We start from the raw sequence: 11465 nt of genomic DNA on the forward strand, positions 1-11465 counted from the left end.
ATCATATATATTTCCATCAAGAGCCTGTATGAGGGAAAGAATTTGAGAAAATTAAGAAAGAAATTAAGAAAAGCACTGTGTGCTTTTGTATATGATTTATTAATATTCATGTTTAGATTTGTAAGATGCTCATATAATTTCTTTTAACACCTATTCACCTATAATTATTAGCCTGGATAGTGACAGGTGGACATCTTTCATTTTTGACAAGGAGGAATGGCAGTGCTTTATTTCCATTAGATGGCACCACAGAGCACCGTAACAATATCACGTTATAATAAATGATTTCCATCCAGTTGTGTAATACGGCCATAGCAGAACAGTGAGGTCAGGTTTGGATAAGCGAATACGCTCAGGGAGATGTCATTTATGTCAAGAAAGGGACGTAGTAACTGCAAGGATACGGGGCTTCTACCAGCCAAAGACTCTTCAAGTCACTCTACCGCACTCCAGATGACATTACCAAGACACTCAACAGCTGTATGCTTCAGATACCCAGCTATTTGCTTACTAAAAACTGCTGATCAATAGCTACCACTTCACATAAGCACAACAAACCTCTTCTGTGCACAGAAATACCAAATGCGTAACAAAAATGTATCAGAAACTTAGTAGTTACCAGAGGACGACATCAAAGTTCAAACTCAAAAGCCCTGAGCCGTAAAATCACCTCGCGTGGCCTAGGTTACACATAGGTTTAATGCAAGTTCTGTATTAAGCGTGTATGACTCTGCAAGTGACTGACAATTTCATTTAAATATTTGACTGGATATATTTAAATATATATTATATATAATATATATTTATATACTGTATTTAAATATACCAAATTTCACAGATATCCATTTAAATAGTATATCCATTGAAATAGCGTATACCAGATTTCAACAGATTCAAGACTGCATCTCTATATAAAATTGCATTTGATTATTTAAATCATTTTGAAGAGTCGGGGGGGAAAAAAGGTGAAATTGTGCAAGCCTTAAGAAACAGCTTCTGCCCCAGCAAAATCAAGCCCAACATTTAAGACGAGGCTAACAGACACATGTAAAGCAGACACAAATCACGCAGAACTGACGACGAACAGCAGAAGAGATTTTCCTTCTGCAAAACAGTTTCACCCACCATCAGCACACAGCTACAGCAACCACCAGGTGAAATTAAAACAACATACAGACATCCTTAGTGAAGGATGCTTTGAGGAAAATAGTAAACTTGTGCGACTGGAATTCTCGTGTCCAAAATTTGATATCCCAAATCCACTTTATACTACACTGTTTTCTTCATCTTCCACCTACCACGTGTAAAGTATTTCCTAGCACAGGCTGATTTTCTCCTTCAACCGTAGACATTAAACCTGCCTCAAACTTGTTAGTGCAGAAACTACGGCCATCAGAAAACAGACAGACAGGCCGCCATGCCAAACCAGCAGCAAACACGGGAATGTCTTTCAAGCCACCACAATGTAGCCGGCTCACTCAGCCATGCTGCCAGCCACCCGTATCAAAGGCCGGTCTCGAGGGGTCAGCAGCCAGGGCAGCTACTTGAGGCCCCCAGCCACGGGGAAGGCTCTGTTAAGCGAAGGAAGACGCACCGTATGGCTGGGGAAGAGCTGTAGGTTAACTTCTGCAGGCTCTTACAAGTGATGTCAGCTCTACCAAATACGCTGTTAAGCATCGTTTTTTAAAAAAATTCTTATTAAAATAATTACGTAGTATGAGCTTATGGCTGGGATGTTCATACGACAAAGATGTCAGGAGAGTCCCAACTGCAAATCCATAAAAACCTACAGCGATACACATACGCAGCTTCGGTTCTTGTCTCCCTTGGTATAGGCACAGCTTTACTGGAATTCATCTTGCAACGCACATTTAGTTCGTGAGGCGTAGTCCTAGGTTAGCATGAGGACTTCAACACCTCGTGGGCTTTTATAACGCTAAAGGGATGAGTCCTCAGTATCACAGTTATATGAGCACCGAAGTTAGCATCCCATTTCAAGGGCATTTATTTTCACGTCAAATACGTTCAGTCCCAATAGCAGGTCTGTCTTGCACTTTCAGAGAATACAAATCATGTATAAAATTGCCAAGACCGGTTGTGCTCTCAGGAGAACTGCTGCACGACGACGGCGACCCTGAAACTGCCCCAAAACCGGAACTTGCAGACTTTTATGATCGAGCATATCTGTTCCTAAAGCTTTTCAGATCCAACACCGAGCTGGAGCACAACTCTGCTAATAAATGTAAATAAACAGTTTAAACCTGGCAAAGCAATTGTAAATGCTCAGTTTGCAAAGCAGCTCTGGTTTTTTTATTCCAGTATGCTATAAACGAGTATTTCAGAGCTTGATCCCCCTGCCTTCCCATCAAGCCCTTATGTTCTTTTTATGTTAAACCCAGCAGGAGGGGTTCATGCCATTTAACTTCAGACTTCTACAGTGCAGACATCTATGTTGGAGTTTGTCACTCTAGATCCTTTTTAGAGTCAATGGAGGGAAGTTGGTACTTCTGTGGTGTGATTCATTTCCCTCTAAGATAGATGGCCAAAACAGGTCAGATGAGACACAGCATGCTAAGTGCCTATTCCTCTTCACTGACCGTAAATAGCGCCCAGACAATTAGCTTAGATATACACGTCTACGCAGTGGTGATATAAAGCTGAGTGAGACGAAGCCCATCTCAACATGTGTCAATTCCCTGCAACCATTATCTACCGAGCATTAGGAATTAATTCATCTACAGCTGTATTCTGTAGTTCTAGGAATATAAAAAGATATTTAAATACTAACTTCATTTTTTCCTCGCTCCTCTTGCAATGACCACAGCTCTGAAGTTTTGTGCTGAGATGCCAGAATACCCGCCCCCCCCAGTGGGACATAGAGATATATAAGAAAAATATATAAGAAAGAACATCAAAGAAAAGCGTGGCAAAACATTAGGAAGCATACAAATCTGTCAGCATGTGAAAACTGCATTACAGCCTTTCTCCTTTCATTAATTAAAAGCGGTTTCAATACGATGAAGTCCTTAAATACCGATGACAGCTGCCAGAATTGAAGTTATTAAAGTCAGCGCAATACAACACAGGCACATTTGTCAGCCAAGTAAACCCACAGCTAAGCGCGCAGCTCCAACACATGCTAAAAAACTCATCGTTGCGCAGAAAAAGTGACATCCCATCAGTTACAGGATTAGAGAGCTGGTTGGTTACAGACTGCTTTCAAAGATAATGTATCTATTCATTCTACAAAATGGAAATTATTAGATCAAGCTGGATATGTTAATATTAAAACAAAAGTTTTGACTTGCTGAACTATATGAAATAAATTAACATTCATGTAGGATTTTATAATACCTAATCTGAATCTCATTTACTTACAAACCCTCTGACCTGAACCATTGAACATCCCAATTTAGGTTTGAAATAAAAAGTCTTTTCAAAATTTCTGATCACACAATTTGAAGAGGAAACTGGTGGGAAAAAAAATAATTAAAAAAAACCCAACACACATTATTTCACTACAATGGCTTTTGTTCTCTTTCTGAATCTCAAAAGATTACTAAATCACTTACTGTATTACAATCAGATGAAAAACCTGTCTTTTTCCAACCTCAAAAGGAAATCAAGGGGGGTTTTTTGTTTTTTTTTTTTTAACAAATCTGGCATCAGAACTAAGATAATATCAAGTTAAGTGCCACAGAATTACCATTTCAAGGATAGAAAGAAGTCAATGTTTTTAAAGAGATGACTTCTTTACAGTGAAACTGTCACGCTAAAGGTAAAAAACTACTTCCCCGCCTGAGTCCAAGCTTTAGCAGATAGTGGCTGAAATTAGGACTGACAAAAATTGAAACTGTTAACAAAGGCAATGGATACACAACCAAATTAAAGTGTATTTTTATAAGAAAACCTATATGTTAATTCAAATCAATAAAATGACATATGGGGGGACAACATTTTCCTGATTTCAACATAAAGTTTCAAGTATAACACAACATAGTTTTCCTAGGAACAAAATTTCAGTCCCAATTTAGATCACCATTCTGAGGAGGTTTTTCTGCTTTTAATTCAAGAGATCATATTAAACATTTTAGGAACTCATATGCACTGGCTTTAATCATTCTACATTCTATAAAGATTTCCTCAAAAGCAAAGATGTAAATAAAGCTATTTTAGGTATTGTTAGTACATTTGGGTGCCTTTGGGACGTTGTTCTTAACCTAAGATGATAATGCATGATGTAGAAAAGACGCCGTGTTGAACGTATCATGTTCATTCGTGTAACTTACTTCGAGGTCTCTTCACTAGAACATTTACAGGTCTCGGTCACATTCCATTTCCAAATGACCATTTTAATTTCTTGGAGAAGATGGAGAGCAAGGTAAACTTCTATGCTTTTTTTATTTTAAAAGACTCATTCCTTCTCAAATCCCAAAGGAAAAATGGAAATTATCTGACCCATGCAAAATGCAGACCAGAGTCATGGAAAGGGACCAAGGGCAGGTCTTCCATTTATCTCATTTATTTCTGAAATATTCCTGTTATTCTATTTGTGTTTGTCTTGCACAGAAACTGCTAAGCCGTGCTGAAGCTTTGCATAATATTTTTACAGAGTCATGGAGAGGGACCAAGGGCAGGTCTTCCTTTTGTTTCCAAAATAAATTTGTCTCATTTATTTCTGAAATATTCCTGTTATTCTATTCGTGTTTGTCTTGCACAGAAACTGCTAAGCCGTGCTGAAGCTTTGCATAATATTTTTACAGTTTAAACTCAGGTGTTCAAATTAAACCTCTCATTTAGCGACCTGAATCCACCAGGCACCAAAACCTGAACCTTACAGTACTAAGTTAAAAAAACACAAGGAAGACCACACTTGTAAAGCCACGTGGGTTTCACTGACTAATTTACACTAGTCTCATCTGAATCATCACTGCCAATAAATAATTTTATATTTTTAAACACGAGCACATATATTTTTATATATTTTTGAACTCCCTAACCCTCACTGGAACCCCACTCTTTTGATAAGATGACCACTGTGGATCAAATGAAGTTTTCATTTGTAAACATCCAACCGTTTGTGAGTTAATGTAACTCAACAGTTTACCTGTGCTAATTTTGCCTACGCCAAGCATTAAAAACCTTGACAAATGCTTCATAAGCTGCCACCACTTTGCCGGAAACAATATAGCTGATGTTGAAGGCAAAGAATTTCCTTACATGGGTGGAGGTAACATAACAAAATTAGACTTGACCCTGCTCCACCCGGACTACAGTCTGAAAATGAAAAGATAAGGAAAAGTTTTAAATGAACTGAACAAAAATCATTGTGTTTGTGGAGTGATAACTTTTCTATGAAGTCAATGGTATTGCATCACGGTAACGTGGCATTTTTTCCTGCCAAAGCAAACCCCTCAAGTAAAAAGGGAGATCCATATCACAGATGCCTTCTGACTATTTTAGGTAGCCTATTAAAAATTAAAACTAAATTCTTATACCACCCTATTCTCATTTGCATTAGAAACCCGGTTTTATCTATCCCCGATCTGTTTTGTTTTGAAAACAACCTGTAACCCATTAAGAAAAGGGACTCCATTTTTCATCCTGCATTTTCCGTAACACTACTCTGATCTTTTTCTCACTTAACATTAAAAAAAACCCCAACATAAATTACATAACATGCATGCTGAGTGAAGCTTTTTGAGTGTTTGTGTTTAAAACTTATGCCTATAATCCATTAAATAAACAGCGCAATCTCACGGATGGTGCAATCTGGGAATTTTCAGTTGAATGATTTTGGCAAATGAGACTCCAAGTGTTTCAATTTTTATATGCAAATACCTCAGAATATAAAAAGGAACATAAAAAGGAAAGGTTGGGGTACGTACAATAATAGCTAAACTGTTAACAGGAATTACTACTATTAAGACATTAGCTTAAGCATCCTTCTGGGTCTATGAGAGGTTAAGAACAAAAGTACTTTTTATGTACTTTATCCCAAGCGTAGCAACAGATCTCATATTATTTGACAGTGAAGGATAGACTATTTTAAAAACTCGTCTAAAACTCAGAAGTAATAAAGTCAACAACTTGAATCAGCTGGCTTTGCCAACCTCAGCAGTATTCGGATCAGTGATACATAACAGCATTTCCCAAGGACATTGGGAAAGGAAGGAAGAAGGAAGGTCAGGAAAACTCATCCTTCTCAGTTAACAGTTACACTCCACAGTGATTTTTCCTTAAAAATTCTGATTCCTGGTAGTAATTTATTCTAGGCATCAATTTCTCCTAATATACAAGAGGAGCTTGCTCTCTTTAAGTCTTTTTCTTTTTAAATTCTTCCATCACTGCAGTATTTGTCACTGCTGAAATACCCTTCTTCTCCATCAAGACATCCCAACATAAAAGTAAATCAGGTCTGTGAGTATTTGTGAACAAAATGCGACTTCTACATATAAATTACCAACAAACCCAAGATCAAAGCAAGAGACGTGTCCCTGAACAGCATGCCTGCAGCAACCGTGTATCTGCTGACATAAAACTAGTGTAAGCTTCTGCATTTCTCAGTCATTGCAATCCTGTAGGAACAACTGTCTGCACCGATCACGATATTGAAGTCTGAAGTCTGACTTAAAAATGACTGTAAGCCTGCTGCCGAGCCTGCCCTTTACAGGCTCACTGTTTGATAAAAACCCTCTTTTTCTGCTAAACCATATGTGCAAGTGGAGAAAGCTGCTAAGGGAAACTGATGACAAAAACCTACCCTCTCCTCTGGATCAAAAAGTTAGTGCTGGATTTCTTCAGCCTACAAGGAGAAAAGACCATCTAAGCTTAGCTGTGTAAAAACAGAATTTCAAGTTATGCAGTATTACAGCCCCCCAGTTTGCAAATGCAAAACAGTGCTACGCTAAGGCCACAAAATTATCTGTATCCCAGGATAATCTTGCACATCCAAATCTGCTGTAGTGATAAGCCTGCTTTATAGTGAGGTCCAGGTCCAACTCACTCTTGGTGAAGTAACGCTAGCTAGTTCTGCCTGTGAACATCTGGAATTTAGTGGGGTCCCACAAAAGGGAAACACAACTACTCTAAAGAGGATACATCTGGACGGAGCAAGGAAGGACTCTTTTTAATTTGGGGCGGGCAGCTGCCAGTCAAAGTGCAGAGCTATCAGAGTTGGGACCTGTCCCAAAGAGGCACGTGTAAAAAGGAGGATGGGACTGAAACCCTTGATTTTCCTTAGACGACTGCTGCTGTGCAGCTACCTGGGATGTGAACAGGGAAAAAAGTTTTCTAAAACATGCTTGAGTTACACCAGCATTTGTTCCTTACCCAAGGTGGGCATTACTGTGCAGAATATTGTTCATCTGCTCATGCTGGTCCCTTCAACACTTTGTAAAAATTAAATACTGCAGCAAAAACACTCTACTTTTACTTGAATTTCCCAATTAAAACTGCTTTTGACTGCTTCCTCTGTAACATGGCATCTCCAGCTCTGCTCAGGAAGCATTTCAGTAGATACCAACCCTAAAGTACAGGTGGACAGCCAAGCATCCTGGGCACCTCAGTTGTCCTCAACTCCTGCAGCACGTAGTTTCCTTGAATGTCGAGCATTGTCAGACACAAAGCATCAGTCAAAACAAGCAAAAAGGGTAGCAACTTGCAGACGTTTTTACTTTGCTAGCCCTCACTGCACTTAGAGCAAACTCTTCTACCTCCCCAGCCACCAACCTGTACATTATCTCCTTGAAATGAAGAAGGTTTTGGCCCAATAACTCAAGAGTCCCTACAGAAAGATCCTCCGCCACCTCTCCGGCTTCTGCTCCTTCTTGCAGTTCCATAGAAAATAATTTTAAGGAATTTCTATAACTGTCTCGCCGTACTGTTGCTGTCAAGCTAATTAGCTTCTCCTGTTTCTTTTTATTTTCTTTTTCTTAAATCAACATCCTGCATGACTGCACGTACTTCAGAAGTACATTCTTAAACAGTCAGCTGTGAACAAGGAAGCGAAAGATATTCTCAGGGACATACCCATACCGCTCAGGAGCAGAGAAACGATAAAAAAAATCTGGGAACGAGCAGAAATTAAAAAAGCAGACCAAAAGGCTGGAAGAGAATATGATGAAAAAGGCTGCAAAACGTATGAAGTGTCTATTTAAATCAACAAAGTTTGCAGAAGCTATCTTAGCTTCCTTGTCTTTTCCCCCAGCCTAGAGAAGGAGCTTTCATCATGGCAATCATGGGAACAATAAACACTAGAAGACAATAAGTGCCCTGACTTCTGTTTGCTTGCCTTTCAGCTCGGTGCTCATAAACATACTTTGCACTTTCCCTTACCCCAGAGCTTTGTATTTTCTAGTGTCAATAGTTTTGGGCTTGTTTGCAAGTTCTTTGTTTGGTCTCATTAGTCACTTGATGATTGTTCTGCACATCATTTTGTTCCTTTACAATTTAGGCAGGGTCATTGTTTTTAATGACAAAACCTTTGTTGCCGGTGCACTGAAGTCTACTCTGAGCACAAAAAAACATGGAATGGCCGCCAACAGATGCCCATCACCCTCCCCCAATTCAAAGTCCCTTTAAAACAAGTATAAGCAAAATTAATGATAATACTAAGTACTCCTAGATTTGCCTCCACGTATCTTCTCATGGTAGTGCCCTGTAGTTGTCACATTTAGTGATGAGGGTCTGGTAGGTGAACATGGGCACCGAAGGAAATTTCCTTTGGAAATTCTTCATTTCTTTGGAAATAATTCTTCGCCCCATGAGGCAGCCAGCCATGAGAGTTACCTGATAAAGACAGCATTAAATTAACACTTCAGGGTTCAAGAATAATTCCACTTAAATCAGTGGGAATACCCTGACGTAAGTTTGCCATAAGAATGGAAAAATCGTATCTTCAAAAATTCTACTGCATAAGGCTTAAAAAAAACCTGGAAGATGAAAACAGATTCTTTACAATCTAGAAATACGCCTACTTTTCCCAAGACTTTTTAAGTGTCATCTCCAAAAACTTCTTGGACCTACTTTGCTTTTTCTTTCATAGCACTGGAATAAAACCCAAGGGGATCCTTCTTCTGACATGACTAATTTCCAATAAATTGCACTGCTGCAATCATCTTTGCTTTTGTACTTCTTCGTTCTTGGGGGGGAGGCGGAATCTGGCTCGAATCCAACACTCAGAAGAAGGCTTTGCAGCAGACTGTCACCGTCACGCTATCTTCGTATCTGAAGAGTACTCTATACTGTTCCTGCCAATAATATTTGGCTTCCTTCACGCAGAAAAATGTATATTTAAATCGTTCAGCATTTTGCCACTGATTTTTGCTGTTCAAGGATTCTTATGCTGACCACGTCATCATCATCATAACTGCTGAACAGCAGTGGAGTATGTGGTACGTCTAACAATTGCAGCTGGCTCTCTTATTTTTTCTTCCATAGGAAAATGTACCCAACAATGAATTATTTAGAATGTATGGAATATATGGAAGGTAGGTTAAAGAAATGTACTTTGCTCGAGAATGGGCTAGAACCATGTCAACTCTTAGCTCCTATGGGATTTAATCACGCACAAACACAGACCCGTCTCCAAGAAAGCTCTTCAAATTTTTCCTCACTACACACTTCCACTGTGTCAAAGGTGTGGATTTACCTGCAAGTCTCCATATAAGCCTCATGCTATAGATGAAACATTCTAGACTCAGACACACGAGCTCTTCTGGATTAAGTCTCAAAATCTTCTATGTTCTACAAGAGTACAGACTAAGGAACAGAAACCTTAAATTGACACAAATGTGCATGTGAAAACGCATTTCATACCAAATCCCAAGTTTCTTAATAGTTAAAAATACTTCCTTGGCAGATAAAATGCACAAAAAAGTGTAAAAAAAAAAAAAATCAGATACTGATCATATGCATTCCTCATGAGCTTTTATTTTCTCTTTTGCATCCTTCCATTTTTTTAACCATCTAGTTTGCCATTGCTGGTTTTAGTTTTTGTTCAGTTGATTCAAACTCTGTATTATCATTTTAACAGCAGTTAATTTTTTTGTCCAGTGTGCTTTTCATTTACTTCTTCAAATAAATCCGTTGAACAAAAACTTTTCTCCCACAACACAGGCTGTTGTTCCCAATTGCTATTTGCATTCATCACTTCCATATGTTTTTTTTTTCTGTACATGGGTTTAAAGTTACCTGTCACTTCCAGCAAACTATTCAGTGAACAGGCTTTTCAAAAGATGTTCTTCTAAGTTTAGTGATGGCAATATTGCAATATTAGAAAATTCAATAAATTTGATCTGTTACTGACCATTTCAGATTCTTATCACGCCAGACAGACATAACCTGCAGTTTGACGCAGTCCTACAAATGTAACGTTGCACTGTCTAATCCACAACACAAAGGGTCTTTTCAGGATAATGAAGACATTTTCCAATTCAAATTAAAATGCATTTTTTAAATTCTATATTAAAATGTCAATTAATTAAACAGGATGAAAAGGGCAGAGCATATTTCATATAGCAAACCCCACGTTCCTGAAAAGGCACTCTACTAAAGGATTACTAAATACTCTTTACCAGTCATGCTAAAATTTAAGGACCAAAGCAAGTGAAACTATTTTTAGGAATTTTTGTAATCTACACAAATGAGCAACATGTTCTTGAACCAAAAATGGCTCAGAGTCACAGTACTGTGGTTATTGTAATAATTATAGAATCATAGAACAATGAAAGAAATTATCTCGAACAATAAAGGAAAAATCACCACAGGGGTATGCCAAAGGTATAGCAGCTGCATCGCAGCATAGAAGCTTAATTCGTGTTTCCCAAATATTGCTCGGGAATTCCACATGCCAATTATGCTTTATTACTTTTAGTAGTCCATTCTCATTTATTTCCAGGGGAATCGTGCTAACAATTTATGCACACACTCCTTATAAGCACCAGTGGGTGAGGAGAAAGGTAATTTTAGTCTGAAGTCTGTAATTAAAAATGTTGTGAAAGGTTTCTCCCTTTTAAAGAGATTCCCCCCACCCCCAACACAAAGCCTGGCACAAAATAAACCATTACAAGCCGTATTCCTAAACAAGTCTTGATGGGTTCATTGGTTGTTCCATTTTCTCCAGAAGCTGACGGGATTTTATAAGCTTCTACTATTTGACACACGACAGTGACGAGTAACAAAAGTCAACAGAAAAGTGAACAAAATGGGATCCGGTAGTGTCAAACTCTCTTTTAATTAAATCACTTCTTAAGTGTGGCCTGATTGGAAAAACCTAAATATATTTTACTCTCATTTGATGAACATAATTGCATTAAAGTAAGCTTCTTTTCAAACTTATCTCAACAGCGCTGCACACTCTAGGATTAATGCTCAAACCTTTTTAAAAACTACTTAATTTCACAGTAATACTGCTCAGATGTCCTAACGACACTATATGGTCAGAATAGAGCAAGCAATGTTTA

At 38.3% G+C, this 11465-nt stretch overlaps 1 protein-coding gene across 1 annotated transcript in view; it reads right to left on the reverse strand.

The window, feature by feature from the left end:
- Positions 1-11465, reverse strand: part of FCHSD2 (FCH and double SH3 domains 2) — a 171779-nt gene that overhangs the window by 46146 nt on the left and 114168 nt on the right. The window lies entirely within an intron of this gene.

The sequence above is a fragment of the Pygoscelis adeliae genome, unplaced genomic scaffold (genome assembly GCF_000699105.1).
Source record: "Pygoscelis adeliae isolate BGI_AS28 unplaced genomic scaffold, ASM69910v1 Scaffold263, whole genome shotgun sequence".
In the NCBI taxonomy this organism is placed as follows: domain Eukaryota; kingdom Metazoa; phylum Chordata; class Aves; order Sphenisciformes; family Spheniscidae; genus Pygoscelis; species Pygoscelis adeliae.